At 39.5% G+C, this 19135-nt stretch overlaps 1 protein-coding gene across 4 annotated transcripts in view; it reads right to left on the reverse strand.

Annotated features, from left to right (window-relative positions):
- The window catches only part of UST (uronyl 2-sulfotransferase), a 315627-nt gene that overhangs the window by 176083 nt on the left and 120409 nt on the right, over window positions 1–19135 (reverse strand). The window lies entirely within an intron of this gene.

A 19135-nucleotide genomic window follows, 5' to 3' on the forward strand; every position in this document is an offset into this window, starting at 1 on the left:
AGAGGCATAAGAATCAAAGTCGGGGAATGAAGTGAGTCCAGGAAAGAAGCATCTCCTTTCCAGGCCACCTCTGACGGCCAATGTTCGAGGGCACCATGTTAAACCAGCAGTGCATCGTGGAATCATACAGGATACAGCTTACACAACTGACAAGCTTGTTTTGGATACCTGTGACCGCCAGATGAAAGGAGTCCTCTGGGTACACATAATTAGTACATATCCATTGAGCCATAAAAGATGTATAAAACACGCCCCACGCCTTCAAAGAATTACAGTATACTTGGCGAGAGAAAAATAGACACATAGAGGTGACATTTCAAAGTATCATATTTGTGCCAACTACTGTTACGGGAGAGAATTATAAGATCCTAAGGAACAATTTTAGTGCTTTATTTGCACACAATGATCTCTAACAGGAACTCAAGCTACCTTCTTCTCTGTGAAGGAAAAGGAGTCCTTCGGGTCTATATTCCTCAAGGACGAAACTAAGCCAAGGTGGCCAGAAACAGTGCTCTCAAGATACGGTACAAAGGTTTTTAAAGCTGTTTTCCACCTGGACCCCTTTCTTGATCTCTGCTTGCCGTTGGCCTGTTTCACATTGTTCCTTTTGCTCTTAGGTCCCATATAGCTTGTGCAATAAGTAAATGGTTTCCAATTTCCCTCTCATGGGGAGGGAAAAAGGCAAGAGGGAGTGTGGGTATGGCCACGGGGAAAGGCTACAGGCAGAGTCCTGATGGCTCTGTTCTGCTCTGGGCCTTAAGAAGAGATAGGGACCATCCTGCATCTTCTTACCTCCAGGAGTAGTAAAAGTTCAAGGTCAAGATGAGAGTGTGAGCCTCAAAGAGAACCATCAGGGTGTCATTTAGCCTGCCTTTCACTAGGGCAAAAGGAACCCTGTAGTTCCACACTGGGGTTCATGGGCAGAGTGTCCCCTCAGGAACCTGGGGAAAGAGAGGCAGCTTCCTGAGGACTCAGAGGTTCAGGAAACAGGCCATTACCACCTTCACCTATCAGTGTGGCAGCTCGACAGATCCAAAAGCATTTTTGCAAACAGTTCTTGAGTTCCTTTCACAAAAATGAGAATGTAGAGAACATGGGGAAATCATTAATACTTTTCATGTTACAAACAAGAGAAACAAAACTCAGGAAGCATAGTTGGCTTTTGTCAGGTCTAAGAACTAGTAAGAGCTAAAGCCTGGGCTTGGATTAGGATGTTCAAAGTCCTGGTTCTGAAGTCTTCACACACTTGAGCTTCTAGCTAGGAGCCACAGCAGGTGCAGCAGTCGGGCAGAACCCTGCAAAATGGGGAATCTGAACAGCAACAATTCAGCGAATGACTTTCGAGGTAAGCATCAATAATTACTAAACTGTAAAGAAGAGTCAATGATTAACAATATTCTTACTGGGAAAAGAGAATGTTCATTTTTCTATTATATATAAAATAAGAATGATCTTACTGGATGCAAGAACATCAAGTCTGAAACATTAGGTTGCCCCTCCTTATCCATTGTGGATTGGTCATCCATGAATATCCATCCGTGACTGATTTATAGTTTCAGCCTGCCCTGTCATGTGGGTACATGAAGCCCAGTCATCTATTATCCACCATAAGAAGCAGAATATCCTTCATTTTGTCTTTGATATTTAAACCTTATTTAAGGTTTGAGAGACACCGTGTCTATTTATTTCAGACTAGAGACGTGCTTAAGGCCTCAGTGAACAGTTTTCATGTTCTCCTCAAACACACTCCTTCTGGTTTTATAGACTTTGATCATTTTCCCAAGCCAATGTCTTTCCTGGCAAGAATCATAATCAATTTAGTCGTTTCTTCTACCTTCCAAGAGCATTCTCGTTGTTACATTCTGGATGTTCTCCAGGTCAATTATGCCTCCTTTGATCTCTGTCGACTAAAACTTCATATAATCTTTCAGGTGTAGATGAATTGTAGCTTCCACTAGGCACCGTTATGTCCTCTGTTGGAGGATGTCCAGTGTTTTGATGGCCTTGTTGGGCTGCGGTATCACACTGGGTGGGAGCCCCTAGGTGAGAGCTGACCAAGACACCAGGCTAGGACGTAGGGTTTAGTACCACTGTCCCGCAACAATAAAATAAAGACAAAAGAAAAAGAAAAAGAAAAAGAGCAGGAAAGGAAAGGAAAAAAGATCAGAGTCACCTGCCCTCAGAGACTTTTCTGAGCATTTCTTCCTCCAGGCCACCAGTAGAGATCTTAAAACAAATTGAACATTGATAAAAAGTGCCTGTTTATACTTCCCAACCTGTCTGCCCCGGTAAGTTTTAAAAGTGAAAGTAAGTTAAATTAAATCAATTCAAAACATGTTTCTAAGTGCAAGATCACAACTCACGCAGGAAATAGGATTCTCTCAAGTAATGTATGCTTTCAGAAAATTAACAATATTTTGTTAACGTGATAAAGAAAATCCATTTTAAGCTAAATACCAAAATTATAGTTAGTGATAAAAGACTTGTAGCACTACCATTAAAACTTCAAACAAAACAAAGATGCTGTCTATAGCCATTCAGTGATTTGACAAGTATTTACTGAGTGCTACTGTGTGCCAGGTACATGTTCTAAATGTGGGTGACAGGGGGAAAATGAATACACACTCGCCCATGATGGACTTTATTTTACTTAATATTATTCTAGATAATGCCATACACCTTGAAACAGAATAAGATAGGAGATAAAATGGATATTGTTCAATGATGTGATTCCCTACTAAGGAAAAGAAAAAGAATAATTATTGAAATAGATAAGAAGTTCAGTAACATGAGTGTATATAATGTATAAAACCTATATATATATATATATATATACGTACATATACGTACATGTACATATATATATATATATATATATATATATATATATAGATTTTAGAGAGAACACAAGACAGGGAGAGGAGCAGTGGGAGAGGTTTATTTATTTATTTATTTATTTAGAGCACACGAGGGGCAGAGAGAGAGAGGGAGACCAAGGATCCAAAGCAAGCTCCAGGCTAACAGCAGCAAGCCCAATGCAGGGCTCAAACTCATAAATCGCAAGATCGTGACCTGAGCGGAAGTCGGACGCTCAACCGCCTGAGCCACCCAGGCACCCCAATAATTTTTTAACATGACAGCAATCAGTTTAAAATATAGTGGAAAAAATTCCATTCAGAACAGCACCCAAAAAATAATAAAATATCTAGGAATAACCTTTCGGAAGAAATGAAAAGGCCCCATTTGGAACCAAAGAACATTCGGAGCACAGAAACAAGAACAAAAAGCTCTTGGAAATTAAAACCAGGAAAACAGTGAGGGAGAAACTCAACAGAAAGGCTGGAAGATAAAGTTGAAACACTCTTGCAGATAGTAGAGCAAAAAGGCAAAGAAAAGAAAAATAAGATGAACAAAAATAAGAAATATAGACAACTATATCTGGAGGTTCAACATACAAATAATGAGTTCCAGAAAGACAGAAAGAGAAAATGCATGGGAAGAAATCATCAGTGAAGAAGGTCAAGCAAATATCCCCAAATAAGATATTAGTTTCCAGAATGAGAGGTCCATTGAGTGTCCAGAGCAGGACTTGAAAACTGGCACACAGTGGGCACCAAATTGTACACTTTCAGGACATTAGGAATAAGAAGCTCCCACAGAGACGGATTCGATTTTCATATAAAAAGTCAAGAATTAGTCTTCTCTGCCGAGATATATTAGAAGCTGTAGTGAAACAGAGAAGGAACTAGAATTCTGAAGGGAGATTCTTTTATGGCAGAGACATTTAATGCTCAGAGCACCCAAGTGCTCGATTTCCCAGCCTCCTACAGTTGAGTGGGGCCTTGTGACCAGTTCTAGCCAACAGGGTACCCATAGAGGTGACATGTGTCACCCGTCTAGCTCCTTCTGCTCTGCCACAATGACACAAAGTTCCTGTGTTGGGATGGTGAAGCCACAAAGTGGAAATAGCCTGGATCCAGAGCAAGCTTTTGAAAGAAAAGAGCCACCAGACCCATGGAGGGTCTTACATAAGCAAGACATAAACTTTCAACGTGTGAAGCCACTGAGATTTTTGCATCACCTTAGCCTATCCCGATTATTATAGATTTTCAATATGGAATTTCACATCCTGTCAAACTATCAGTCAAGGTTAGAATAGCCATCTTCAGAAATGCATCATTTCAGATAACTTCCATACCGTGTACCTTTTCTCAAGAAGCTGCCGAAGACCAAGGAAAGAGAAAGATGTATGTTAAAGTCGGAATAATGTGTACCCCCCCCCCAACCCCGGGATGTCAAAGCCCTAACCTCCAGAATCTATGAATGTGTTACCCTACATGGCATAAGGGATCTTGACCTGGGGAGATTACCCTGGATTACTCAGGTGCATACAACATAATCACAAGAATCTTTATGAGTGGAAGAGAGAGAAGAGTCTCAGAGTTTGAAGATGCAACAATGTTGGCTTTGAAGATGAAGAAAGGGGCCAGGAGTCAAAGAACACAGGCAGCCTCAAGAAACTGGAAAAGGCAAGGAAATGGTTTCCTTCATAGAGCTTCCAGAAGGGACGCCGCCTGGCTGACTCCTTGATTTTACTCCAGTGACACCCATTTCAGACTTCTTTAAGACAATAAGTTTGTGTTTTTTTTAAGCCACCAGGCTTGTGGTAATTTGTTACAGCAGCAGAAAACTGATACAACATGGGGTACAGGAAGTGGGAGGAAACACAGAAGGTGGGGCGCTCCCAGACACGTCTGAGCAGGAGGCTGAGTCCAGGTGGGAGCTGGTGGGAAGGCCTCAGAAAGACCTCAGTAACTGCACTTGGATAAACCCCTAACGAGTTTGGAGGCTCTGGCATTTACACAACTGGAAAAAAGTTGAAGGGTAACTTGGAGGTCAGGGAAAAGCGTGAAAATGAATTTACCAAACAAGACAATTACTTGCTACAAAGAAAACTAAGAGCTGAACAGGAAAGAAAACACGATCATAATGGTCCTACTGCCACTATTATTTGCCTGGTGTCAACAGGAAAAACACCAAGCAAGGGGCCTGCCCAAATAACACACGTGGTTTAGAAGGAGGGGGCTGCAATGAAGGTGCTAAATCCTCATGTTCCAATGGAAGAATGTCAACAGACAAGGTCTAAAGCTGAGGAAAACCAAGAGGTAGCATAAGCTGGTTATTCAGAGAGATGAAAGCCGACCCTGAAGATTGGCTGGGAGAGTATAAAGTAATTGTTTCTCAACAGCAGAAAGTAATGGGGAGGGTGTAGCCAGGGGTCCCTTTGTCATAAGCTCATGAGCCATCTGGTGCTTTAAACCCTGTGTGTTATGTATGTGCATGACTTTGATTAAACATAAAAGGTACATCCAAGGACGGGCAAAATATTTGCAACCAATGATATGTAAGGCTTTTATACTCTTAATACACAATAAAGATTGGGCAGAATTCTGAAAAATGCTTCATTAGGGTCGTCTCTGAGTGGCGGCATAATGCATGCTTATTGTTTCCTGCTACTCTGCAATTTTCTGTACTTTCCAAATCAAAACAAAATAGGAGCATGCATGGTTTTTAAAAACAAAAAGAATTGATCATACGGTCGAGGAAGACATAAAACAAACAGAAAGAATTAGGTGACTATATTGGAAGCTGCTAAAATGATTAAGTTACTACAACTTTGAAAACCCTGAGGCAATTGTTCCCCTGCCAAAAAATGGTGGCATGAGTTTTCTTAATTTACTAAAGCAATTTCTTGATTAAATATGCTTTCCAACAACAATTTGCAATTTAAAAATTTCATGCTTCATTTAAAGTCCTTTATTTTTGTTGAAGGCAGCCCAAACCTGGCAATGTATTAAGTCTGTGATTGTAAGTGGTGGTTTGGATAAGGTGTGGAGAACATCTTATCAATGAAAACTGGCCCTTGGGTTTTGGGGAGTGGGGTGGGGAAGATACTAAAAGAACAATTACACAAACCACGTATTTTTAGACCTGTGGCTTTGCAGAATTCTTTTAATTAAAAAAAAAAAGTAGAAGATACACTTAATAGTACTAATCATTTGTTGAGTAAGAAATGATTCATTATGTTCTTCTTGTGAAAGAGTGAACACATTACATGCTCATAAAATTGATAAATTGAGAAGTACTGTTTCTGAACTTGGACACAGATTTCCATGGAAAGTTGAAATCTCAGGAGGCCACTGGCTGGGCCAAAGACTTCCATGTTAATAGTTAAGAGCTGTGATGAGTGCAAAGGAAGCATGAAGCAAGAATACAGGTGACTTCAGGATAAGGAAACAATACCCTATTATGTAAGGCTGATCTGTTCCCCTTTGGCAGATTCTTTTTTTTTTTTTTTTTAACCTTCTCAGCTAGTAGTTATCCCTCTCAAACAAAATTCCGAAGTGTAGAGTTCGTTATGGTACCCACTGAACTCAGATGCTCTTCGAGTTATTTAAAAATAAAATATTCAAGTCATAAATTTTCCTATCATTTGCAATGATCAAGACAAAATGAGAGGGTGGATGGGACTCCTTCAAGGTCATGCTCATCTGAGTGAAACTGATTCCTAACTCCCAGCCTCATTCTGTTCTGCTCGTTCTTTCTCTCAACCTAATATATTTATCATGAATCATTAAACACAAACCTATTACCCAGTGCAATTGATTCATCCATAAAATGAAAAGCAGCTTCACTTTTGTAGTGATTTTTAAAAAGGACTTTGGGTAAAGTCAGGTGTGGACGCAGAGAACAATATAGGCTTATGAAAAGCAAAATGCCCAAGGTTGTTATGTGGAAGTCTTTGCTTAGTGTTCTAAACTAGCCCAAGGAAGAATGGGGGCAACCACAGAACCTGAAAGCTCTTACACTGGTATCTGGTATGCCAACTGACACGTAATTAATTGCTTTTAAAAATCAAAAAAAAAAAAGGGAGCATCTGGGTGGCTCAGTCAGTTAAGCACGCGGCTTTCGGTTTCAGCTCAGGTCACGATCTCACAGTTCAAGGGTTCAAGCCCTGCATCCTTAGGAATCCCTTAAGAATCCCTCCTTAGGATTCTCTCTTTCCCTCTCTATCTGTCCCTCCCCTGCTCATGCTGTCTCTGTCTCTCTCAAAATAAATAAATAAACTTAAAAAAAAAAAAAATACAGTTGGGGGGGGGGGTTGTTGAAAGCTAGTCTTACTCTAAGTAATAACAAAGTGAGTTACCAGAGTCTGCAAAAGGCTATATATAAGCAATATCTAGAGTACTAGAGACCCCACTGCTGGGTGCTTAGTTATGTCTGGCATGCTAGGTGTTTTCTATTTATCGCATTTAAGCTTCCAACTCTATGAGGTGGATAAAACCATCCCCTTTTACAAATACAAAATTGAAGCTCAAAGAGATGAAGTATTTATTCTAGGGCAACTGGTTACACAGCTAGAATCTGAACTGAGGTCTGACTCCCAAAGCCAGGCCCCTCAGCCTGGCAGAACCAAGAACAAATACGAAAGTTGGAATGAAGAATCTGGCAAGTTAAAAGGGTAACATGTTTTACATCTATGGAGTGGGCACATTGGTAGGTTGGGTACTCATCTTATTTGTTTTCATTAATTATCTGCCTTTGGAACGTTCCCTAACTAAAAGGTAACTATAAACACACTTCACTGTTTCTGCCTTGGATAAAAATAAGATCTAAATTTCTTGAGAATGCCACTTTTTTTTTTTTCTCCTAAGAAAATCAGACAATGTGGGTCTGAGGTTATTCACAGCGGGAGGAGAGGCAGCTGTGAAACCAGAAGGCCCTCTTACCAGCAGCAATGGCTTCAAAAATTGCCAGAATGGAAGCAGCTCAACAAGGCAGGCCAAATACACCCCCAAGTATCTGCCAGAGATTTATTTGTTTCTTGAGGTCTTCACAGACAAGAGGAAATCAAGGGGGGCGGCCATGTCTATATGCTGAAAAATAGGTTCTGAGGGATAGAAACAAGAAATTGCTTTTCCTTTCAATCTCAGCGCTACTCTTCCACGTAAGTGATTTTGACCGAGGGAGACTCTGTGCACACATAAAACTCAGCAAACCTGCCCTCAGGGAAAAAGGGAAATTTTTGATCCAGAAACACTCTCCGAGTTGACCAATGCTTGGCCAAGATACCTGAAAGTAACTGTACTTCTGGTATCTTCCACAAGTCATTTACCTTTATGATGATTAGATATGTGGGTTTTCCTTTTTAGGCTCCAAACAAGGAATGCGAACGATGGTTTCTCTACTGGAGAACATTAAAACATCTCCTTTCAGCTGATGTTTGTAAGGATTTATTGATAGGAAAAAAACCAAACAAACAGAAACAAATATGCAGTCTTTCTGAGGGACTTGGTAGTAGAGGTTGTTAAATGGCAGACAGAAAAGTCTCATATAAAAATACAGACATATTTTTTAAAGGGCAACAGACTTCCTTCCTGTTTTTCTCTGTCACTCCCAGCCCCTGTATTCTACGAAAGTAAGAAACTTCCTTTCAGGTAACTTTCTCTTTTTTTTCACTAAGATCTTTTCCCAAGAAAAATATAACATAATATGATATGACTTTTGTATATTAAAAGCACAATTCGAACAGCAGAAATGAATTTCCAACAGAAGAAAGTGCAGACATCAGACTGATGAAGAGGGAAAAAGAGAAGTACGAAAATTGAGGAAGGAATTTCGGGGGATAACTTTGGTATTCAAAGTTGAAAAAACTATGAACATGCACTTAAATTATCTTAGTGATAGACTTCTAAGGGTGGTTTTGATGTTAATTAAATCAAACCAAATAATGCATAACAGGGCAAACCACTCAAAGCTATCCGTGTTATTGAAAATGTTAAACTTACCCCATTTGAATTACTTTCTAGGGCTGCCATTAACAAAGTATCACAAACTGAGTGGCTTAAAACAACAAAACAATAATTATTCTCTCACAGTTCAGGAGGCCAGAAGTCTGAAATCAAGATGTCAGTTGGGCTAATTCCTTCTTGGGGGGCTCAGAGGGACAATCTGCTCCACGCTTCTCTCCTAGAGTCTGGCAGTCGCCAACAATCCTTGATGGTCCTTGGCTTGTGGCAGTATAACGCCAACCTCTGCCTCCATGCCTCCAACCTCTGCATTCTCCCTGTATGTCTCTGTGTCTTCTTCTTGTAGGAACATCCATCATACAGGATTTAGGGCCCATCCTCATCCTTCATGGCCCCATCTTAACTACGATATCTGCAAAGAGCCGGTTCCCAAATAGGGCTGCACTCACAGATTCTGATGGCTAGGACTTCAACGCAGGGCAACACAATTCCATCCATAACCCCACGCAGAACTGAATCTGTCACTTGTCACTCCTTTCCTACTTATCAGTCAATTTCTCTACTACACAATTTATGCCGCCATGGTCAATGTCTTCTAGGCTATCAATTTTTTTCTCTTTCTTGTCAAAGCCACGTTTCTCAAAGCATTTCATATATTCATTTTCTACCCACCACTCCTCAAACCTCAGAAGTGAGGCCTACCTACCCCTCCTCACCCCGTCCATCCCAGATTCTTTGATCTGATTGGGTTGTCCTATGCAACCTTCAGGACTCCCACCTGCAGAGGTCAAGTGGAGTCTTCAGTGTTCATTCTATCACAGCACCTAGCAACCTATGTAATGTATCTGATCGGGCTTGTATGAGATGCTAGCCTGTCCTTGCAACTAGACTCTAAGCTCCTGGAGGGCGAGGATTGTACCTCCTACAGTCTTACAGCCCCAGCACAGAGCCCAACACAAATTTAGTGCATAAATAATGCTTGGATGAATGAATGGTTGTCTGCATAGGGTCATTTAGACTGAAGGTTATATCAGCTGTGTGCTTCCATAGTTTCTGATCCTTGGAAGCCTTGAGACGCAACTAGATTGTAAAGTACCAAATGGCAGAGATTATCTTCAACAATTTTTTGTGTCTTCCTGATCCTTCGCATAAAGAAGGCACTCAATAATTAATTGATACTAAGGGAAAATTAGCTTCTGGGCTAGGCTGGGAGGTAACAAGGACTAACCTTTATTGAGCAATAGTTCGCTGCTGGACACACGTATTATACAAATGTCATGTCAATTAAGATCACTACTTCTCTTTCATTTGAAGATGTTTGCTCAGCATTAATAAATTATAAAACCCTTCTAATGAACCCATTTTAAAATAGAATTTTGAATACTAACACTAGCTAGCACATGATTATATAAAAACAATATATAAATATTGTCTTGTATATCAAAACACTTTTACATACATACGCAGGCATCAGTAATATATCTTAACCCTGTATGCCCCATCAAGGTTCACTGCACCCAATTTTAGCTTTTTCGGCTTGCAGCTTTTTTTGAGTAGTTCTAACCATTTGTATGTATTGATATTTCTTGAATTTATTCTTTCTTAGAATGTTCCAAAGACAACATACCTTATTTTTCAATAAAGAGAATAAAACTCATTCTACCCTGCAATTACTGTCAAATAGGTCCATATTATTACAATTATATAATCATAATTATAATAATAGATATAATATAATTACCATATAATAGGGTCTGCCAGCCTCTAAAAAAATTTAAGAACCATTATGGGAGCTGAATACTATTATTTTTTTCTCTATCTTGAGACACTGCTATTTCATCATCCTAGAATAATTACCTACCAATTATGCATCAATTATTCCCAAATATGCTTTAAAAAGACTAAAGTAGTAGAAAAATGGAATAATGATAGAATGGCTCTAACTACACTGCTGCTTAGTGGATTGATTACTGGAATGTTCTATTCTGTGCTGTCCAATACAGTAGTCACTAGCTACATGTAGCTCTAAAGAATTTGACATGTAGTTAGTGGAAGTGAGAAACTGAAGTTTTAAAAAAAATTTTAGTTGATTTTTTTTTTAAATAGCTACACGAGCCTAATGGCTATTTTCCTGAACAGGGTAGGCCAAGAGGAGTAATCCATTAGAGAAATACATCGTCACTCTTGCATTGCTCTTTATATTTTATTGTGCTGCCCCAAGGATTGTATCATCTTTCCAAAAGATAGAAGACTGGAGACACTTTGTTGTTTGCTTTTAACTTCCATTAGAATGGGGAGTTCAGAAGTTTTATTCCTGTCTACAATGACAAAAAGAAGAAGACTGACAGAGGGAGAGGTTCCACAAGATTGGAAGAACCATGGATGAACTCTAAGAGTTAGAGAGCAGCACTCAAGACTCTAATGATGACAATGAAATTAATTATGAAAGGGAAACCACAAACTCCAAGTCTTCAGATGATAACATCCTGGATTAATTCTCTAAGATTCAATAGTTCCCGAGGAATCGATATATTTCTAAGGACAAAATGTATATGTATTTACTTTAATTAATTAATTAATTAATTTTTATATAGTTATATATACAGTATTTTCGTGCAGTAGGTCATCAAGAGGAAGGACTTTGTCAGACAATATTTTGCAACAAGAACCTAGACCATCTCATTTTGCTACATGAATGCAAAACAGAGTTCTTTCACCTTTTATGATGTTTGTACACCAAAATTTACTCTATATGCAGTTTGTAAATGGACGAATTCTGAAGGTATATATGCATACAAAAGTGGAAGGAAAAAGACGAGATAGAAATTTAAAAACTTACTGGACTGATAACTGATAATGTACTGGAATGAGAATTCAAATGGTAGTGATGACTATTTTTCTTCTGGTATGCTGAGTTAAAACTTGTTTATTGTACTAGTTAAGGTACAAGATACCTTATATGAAAGAGTAAAATTCCAGAAATAAGGTTAAAAAAAATTATTGCATTTCCACTTAAATAAGTAATCTTGAAATGGTTAAAATAAATCCTGGAAAAAACTACAGCCTTGGGCTGGGATCCCAACTCTAATACTTACTACATGACCTTTGGCAAGTTATTCAGCCTCTCTCTCTATGATCTAGTTTTCCTTATCTATCAAATAAGGATTACAAGATTACTTCCTTTTTTGGAAATCAAAAAATACCCTGAGACAAATGAAAATGGAAACACTCCAAAATCTTTGGGACATAGCAAAAATAGTTCTAAGAGGGAAGTTTATAGCAATACAGGCCTAACTCAAGAAACAAGAAAAATTTCAAATAAACAATCAAAACTTACCCTTAAAGGAATAAGAAAAGGAAGAACAAACAGAGCCCAAAGTTAGTAGAAGGAAGAAAATAATAATGATCAGAATGAAATAAGTGAAATAGAGGCTAAAAAAAAAAATACAAAAGATCACTGAAACAAAAGAGCTGGTTCTTTGAAAAGATAAACACAAGTGATAAACCTTTAGTCAGACTCAAGAAGAAAAAAGAGAGAACTCAAATAAATAAAGTCAGAAAAAAAAGAGGAGGAGTAACAACCAACATCATAGAAATACAAAGGATTATAAGAGACTATTATAAAAAATTATATGCCAACAAATTAGACAACCTCAAAGAAGAGATAAATTCTTCAAACATACAACCTTCCAAGACTGAATCAGGAAGAAATAGAGCATCTGAATGGACCAGTTACTAGTAATGAAATTGAGCCAGAAATAAAAAAAAACTTCCAAAAAACAGAAGTCCAGGACCAGATGCTTCACAGGAAAATTCTATCAAACATTTAAAGAGGAGTTAATACCTATCCTTCTCAAACTATCTCAAAAAAAAATTCAGAAAGAAACGATGCTTCCAAATTTATTCTATAGAGCAGCATTACCCTGATACCAAAGCCAGATAAAGACACTGAAAAGAAAAAACGAAAGAAAAGAAAAAAGAAAAGCATTACAAGCCAATATCCCTGATGAACACAGATGCAAAATTCCTCAACAAAATATTAGCAACCTGAATTCAACAGTATATTAAAAGGATCAAGTGATCACCATGATAAAGTGGGATTTACTGCAAGCATGCCAATATGGTTCAATATCTGCAACTCAATCAAAGTGATATAGCACATTAACAAAATGAAGGATAAAAATCATATGATCATAAAAACTTTCAACAAAGTGGGTAAAGAGGGAACATACCTCAACATAATAAATGCCACGTATGACAAATCCATAGCTAACACCATATTCAACAGTGAAAAGCTATATGCTTTTCCTCTAAGATCAGGAACAAGACAAGGGTGCCTACTATCACCAGTTTTATTCAACATAGTATTGGAAGTCCTAGCCACAGCAATCAGACAAAGAAAAAGGAATAAAAGGCATCCACATTGGTAAGGAAGAAGTAAAACTGTCACTAATTGCAGAGGACATGGTAATAATATACAGAAAACTCTGAAGACTCCACCAAAACACTATTAGAATGAATAAATGAATTCATTAAAGTTGCAGGATTCAAAATTACTATACAGAGTGCTGTTGTGTTTCTATACACTAAAAACATACTAGCAGAAAGAGAAATTAAGGAAACAATCCCATTTACAATTACATCAAAAGAGTACAATATATAAGAATAAGTTTAATCAAGGAGGTGAATGACCTGTACTCTGAAAACTGTAAGACACCTGATAAAAGAAACTGAAGATGAAACTTAAGGGAAAATATACCATGCTCATGGATTGGGAGAATTAATACTGCTAAAATGTCCACACGACCCAAAGCAAACTACAGAGTTGATGCAATCCATACCAAGATACCAACAGCATTGTTCACAGAACTAGAACAAACAGTCCTACAATCTGTATAGAACCACAAAAGACCCTGAACAGCCAAAGCAATCTTGATCAAGAAGAACAAAGTGAAGACATCACACTCCTCAATATCAAACTATCTTATAAAACTATAGTAATAAAAACAGTATGCTACTGGCACAAAAATAGATACATAGATTAACAGAACAGAAAAGATAGCTCAGAAATAAACCCACCCTTGTATGGTCAATACATCTACAACATAGGAGGCAAGAATATACATTGGGGAAAAGATATCTCTTTAATAAATGGTGTTGGGAAAACTGGACAGCTACATGCAAAAGAATGAAACTAGACCATTTTCTTACACCATACACAAAAATAAACTCAAAATGGATTAAAGACCTAAATGTAAGGCCTGAAACCACAAGTCTCTCCAAATAAGGCATAAGGAATAGACTCTTGGGCATCAGGATTAGCAGTAGTTTTTTGGGTCTGTCTCCTCAGGCAAGGGCAACAAAATCAAAAAGTAATTGGGACATCAAACTAAAGACCTTTTGCAAGGAAATCATCAACAAAATGAAAAGACAACCTAGTGAATGGGGGAAGATATCTACAAATGATATATCTAATAAGGGCTTAATATCCCTAACATATAAAGAATGCATACAACTCAACACCAAAAAAAAAAAAAACAAAAACAAAACAAAAAAACCCAAAACAGCAACCAATTTAAAAATGGGCAGAGGACCTGCATAGACATTTTTTCCAAGGAAAACATATAGATGGCCAACAGACACATGAAAAAAATGCTCAGTATCACTAATCGTCAGGGAAATGCAAATCAAAACAATAACACCTCACACCATTCATGTGTGAATGACCATAAAGACAAGAAATAACAAGTGTTGGTGAGAACGTGAAGACCAGGGAATCCTTGTGCATTGTTGGTGGGAATGTAAATTGGTGCAGCTGCTGTGGAAAAGAGTATGGAGGTTGTTCAAAAAATTAAAAACAGAAATATCATATGATCCATCAATTCCAGTTCCGGGTATTTATCCCAAGAAAACAAAAGCATTAATTCAAAGGGATATATGTACCCCTATGTTTATTGCAGCATTATTTATAATAGCCGGGATATGGAAGCAACCTGTGTCCATATATAGATAAATGGGTAAACATAATATATATGTGTGTACACACACACACACACACACACACACACACACACACACACTGGAATATTACTCCGCCATAAAAAAGAATGAAATCTTGCCCTTTGTGACAATATGGATGGACAGAGAGGCCATTGGACATTATGCCAACTCAAAGTGAAATAAGTCAAGCAGGAAAGACAGATATTGTATAATTACGTTTATATATATAATCTAAAAACAAAACAAGTGAACAAACAAAACAAAAATAAACCCCGAACAAAGGGAACAAACCAGTGGTTGCCAGAGGGAAGGGGTGGGGGCAGGGATGAAATCTGTGAAGGGGATTAAGAGGTTCAAACTTCCAACTATAGAATAAATAAGTCACAGGTATATAAAGTTCGGCATAGGGAATATAAGTGCCAGACGATAACTCCATTTACCATGGTGAGTACCGCATAATGTATACAAGTTCAAATCACCAGGTTGTGCCCCTGAAACTAATATAATATTGCATGTCAACTATACTTCAATTTAAAGAAAATGACTTCCTCTTTTATAGGGTTTTACGGAGACTGAACTTGCACTTTGCAGAGCGCTTAGCAGACTGCTTGCCACATAGGAAATGACAGACATCAGCTATGGATAGTGGTTTTATTTTCCTTGGGTCGCTTAGGACAGCTTTTCTATCTATCAGATTTGAGATGCCAACATATGTGAAATTACTGCATCCTATTTGCTACCACCAGAATTCCTGCTGCTGTCGCCCGCTGCGCGTCAGGGGCCCACGGTCCAGGGCATGGAACAGGAGGAGAAGACGTCAACCTTCAGAGGTCAGGCTGCTCTCAGGCGTCAATGAAACTGCAGATGACCCTGCAGAAGCACCAAAGGCTTTTCAGCCCAACCCTACCTAATCTTATCTCACATAAGGACTTTCTCCCTTGATGTTTAGATTGAACAGGCATTACTTTAATGAATGCAAAAGTATACAGAAAAGTATAAAGAAAAGAGTAAAATGCTTTTCAAATCTTACCATCCAGAGAAAACACTATTACCCCTTCCAGACTTTTCTCCGTACAGTCATATACACACAGGTTTATTATTTTTTTAACTTTTTAAATGTTTATTTAAGAGAGAGAGAGAGAGAGAGTACGCATGCACGAGCAGAGGAGGGGCAGAGAGAGAGAGAGAGAGAGAGAGAGAGAGAGAGAGAGGATCCCAAGCAGGCTCATCACTGCCAATGCAAGGCCTGATGTGGGGCTCAATCTCACAAACCATGAGATCATGACCTGAGCTGAAACCAACAGCCAGGCACTTAAATCACAGAGCCACCCAGGTGCCCCCACAGACATATAACTTTAAAAGAAGTGAGATCACACTACCCTGGCTGTCGCATGCCTGTTTTGTTCTCAAGAATATCCTTCTGAGGGTTGCTGAGGGGAGGTGGGGGGAGGGAGGGCTAAATGGATGATGGGCATTAAGGGGGGCACTTGTTGGGCTGAGCACTGGGTGTTCTACAGAACTGATGAATCCCTGGCTCTACTCCTGAAACCAATACTACACTGTATGTTAACTAACTTGAATTTAAATAAATAAATTTTTAAAAATTAAAAAAAAAAAAAGAGAACATCTTTCCAATTCACTCATTAGAGATCTACATGCTCATTTCTCGCTGGGCTCTCACCTGAAGCCACGTGTTCTGCTTGGTGGTCATAAGTGGTTAACAAAAGAAAAGATTAACATCTGCCTTAAATAATGACTTAGATTAAAATCTGAGGTGAGCTGTGAGGTTCCAGTGGATTTTAAAAACAAGTAACAACAACAACAACAAAAATCGGAGGCATTTGGTTCTTTTTTACGAACACGCTGGAGAGAAGGGAGACCCGTGCCCTGCATGTGCTGTGTGGTGTACACCCCATTCCCTAAATGGCTATTACTTGTGGAATGTGAAACTTGGGGAATGAACTTTTCATCAAATGAGAACTCGCCCGTAAACCTCAGGACATTTTCAGGACTTAAAAATCTTACTTTATCTAGATCACAGCTCTTTCCATCTTGGCATCAAAAAGTTATTTCTGGATGCTAAACAAATACGAAAATGGTGGGTCTGCAGTCAGTTTTGCTCTCCCCTGCCAGGCTGGGGGTACATTCTAGAGGCCACACACGTGTGAGTCCTTCTCACCTGGATGCCACCACGTCCCCGTACCCCTGGTCTACAAGCCCTTACTAACCAAGGCCCCACCTCAGGGGACACTCGAAGGACCTTTATCTGGAAGTCTGACCTCCTCACTCCTGGGATTCATTTCCACACTGGTAGCAGCAATGAGTGTGGCTGAAAAGATGTTAACATACCAACATTATTTTTATTCATTTTTATATTCTTCTCCTTATTTTGGCTACTGCTTCGAAAGTCAAGAGCGCTTTTGCCACTCCACTCCTGGATAATGAAAATACATTTATAGTAAGAGAATCGGCCTCATACAAACTTCTGCTGGTTGAAGGAGATTATAGTCACAATTTCAAACTTGGGATAGAGTTTATACAACCGGATTTACTCTGAAAGTGGTCTCAAATGATCTGATATGACCTGATGGTTTCTGGGTGTCACAGGGAGCTTGGGCTGGGGTGGGGGGAGAGGGATGAAGACCAGAAGGCAGGGGTGGGAGACTGCAGATCCAGGGAAAGCTCCACAGGGGCAAGGGGAGAGGGTCCAGCAGACGCAGAATCCAGGCATCAAAGATAGTAGGGAAGAGGCAGGCGGGATGGCCAACCTAGCAAGAGTGAGGCCCCAAAGCAGACTAATGAGGTGGTCACCAAGGATTGAGTTCAAGAAGGCAAGTTTATATAAAGCGGGCCTGGGTCTCCTGATTAGGTAAAGCCCCATTTATCAATCCTGAAACCCAAAATAATGTCCCAACATGGCATTGAGAGAAACAGCTGATGGATCCCACAGAGCCCCCCGCCCCTCCCCGCCCCGCCCCAAACCCTTTTTCCTGCAGAGCAGAGAAGGTAGGGAGAATTCAACTGGCCCCACTTGGGACAGAAGTAGTTAGTGGTGCAGGAACCTAGCAGACCATCCATACAATTCTTCTCCCCCACCTCCACTTATTTGCCCTCCCAGGCAGGTTACTGACCAAAGAAAATTTGTTTTCACTATAAGTAGGGTTATAATAGTGAGTCACCATTATATTAAGAAATAGCCTTCATATAATAAGCCATACTACTCTTTCTAGGCTATCAGCAGTGAAAACAACATAGAAAATGTCCAGGGAAATTGTTTTCTTCAGATTCGTGGCCTTTAAAGCAGTGGTTCTCAAACACGGTCCCAAGAACGGCAGCATCAGCATCACCCAGGAGCTTGTTCGAAACGCAAGTTCTCAGGTCCTACCCCCTCCCCCTACAGAGAACCTTCTGTAGGTTCTCTCAGGACCTACAGAATCAGACACTCAGGGGTCTGGGTCCAGCAGTTGTGTTTCGATAAGCCTCCAGGAAACCCTGATCCAAGCTAAAGTTTGGGAACACTGGCCTTGTGGAAGGAACCTGGGCCGGGAGCCAGGACCTAATTCAGATTCCAGCTCTGGATTCCCTGGTCCAATTCAGTGAAATTTAATGAACAGTCACAACGTGCTACTGCAGGGATGTGAGGGTACTGAGATGAGCTATCCTGGTTCTTACCCTCGGAGGGTGTCTCACTTCTATATCCTTTTGCTCCTCTAGGGCTTGGGCTATTGTGTTCTGCTGCTCTTGTCTTGTTTCATATTTGTATTCCCAATGCCTGCAGTGTCACAGACACTCAATATATATGCAGGGGACCAAGTGGTAGAGCCAGTCACAACTGCGATAAATACTACCGTACCATTCATCAATAACCTTAATGTGGCTCTCCAGTCTAGTTAACACCAGCCACTCTTTATTTTAATGCTTAGCGCAGGCCAGGTGCTGAATGTCCTATATCAGCTCATTTGATCCTTTTAGATGTCCTCTACCGTGGGTAGTATTGTTAATCCCACTTTGCACATCAAAAAACCGAGGCTCCATGTAATTTGTCCAACGTCGCACGCTGAAAGTGGCAAAGCCAGCGATGAATCCAGCGATACCTGTTCCAAAACCCGTGGTCTTAAAAATAATAGGGTTCTTTTTCAAATCCCACAAGCTCAAAAGCCGACCTTGGGCTAAATTTCCAGCCTCGAAGGTTAGGGGATGATTATCCTCTCACTACGTACTCGAAACTGTACTTCGCAGGTTATCATCTTAAGTGGTCAAAGACTATCTTTATTTTTCCCATTTTCTGGTATCTTGACATTTAGTGTTCATTGAGTACAAGAAAG

The sequence above is a fragment of the Panthera pardus genome, unplaced genomic scaffold, assembly GCF_024362965.1.
Source record: "Panthera pardus isolate Hobbes unplaced genomic scaffold, ASM2436296v1 HiC_scaffold_17, whole genome shotgun sequence".
In the NCBI taxonomy this organism is placed as follows: Eukaryota; Metazoa; Chordata; class Mammalia; order Carnivora; family Felidae; genus Panthera; species Panthera pardus.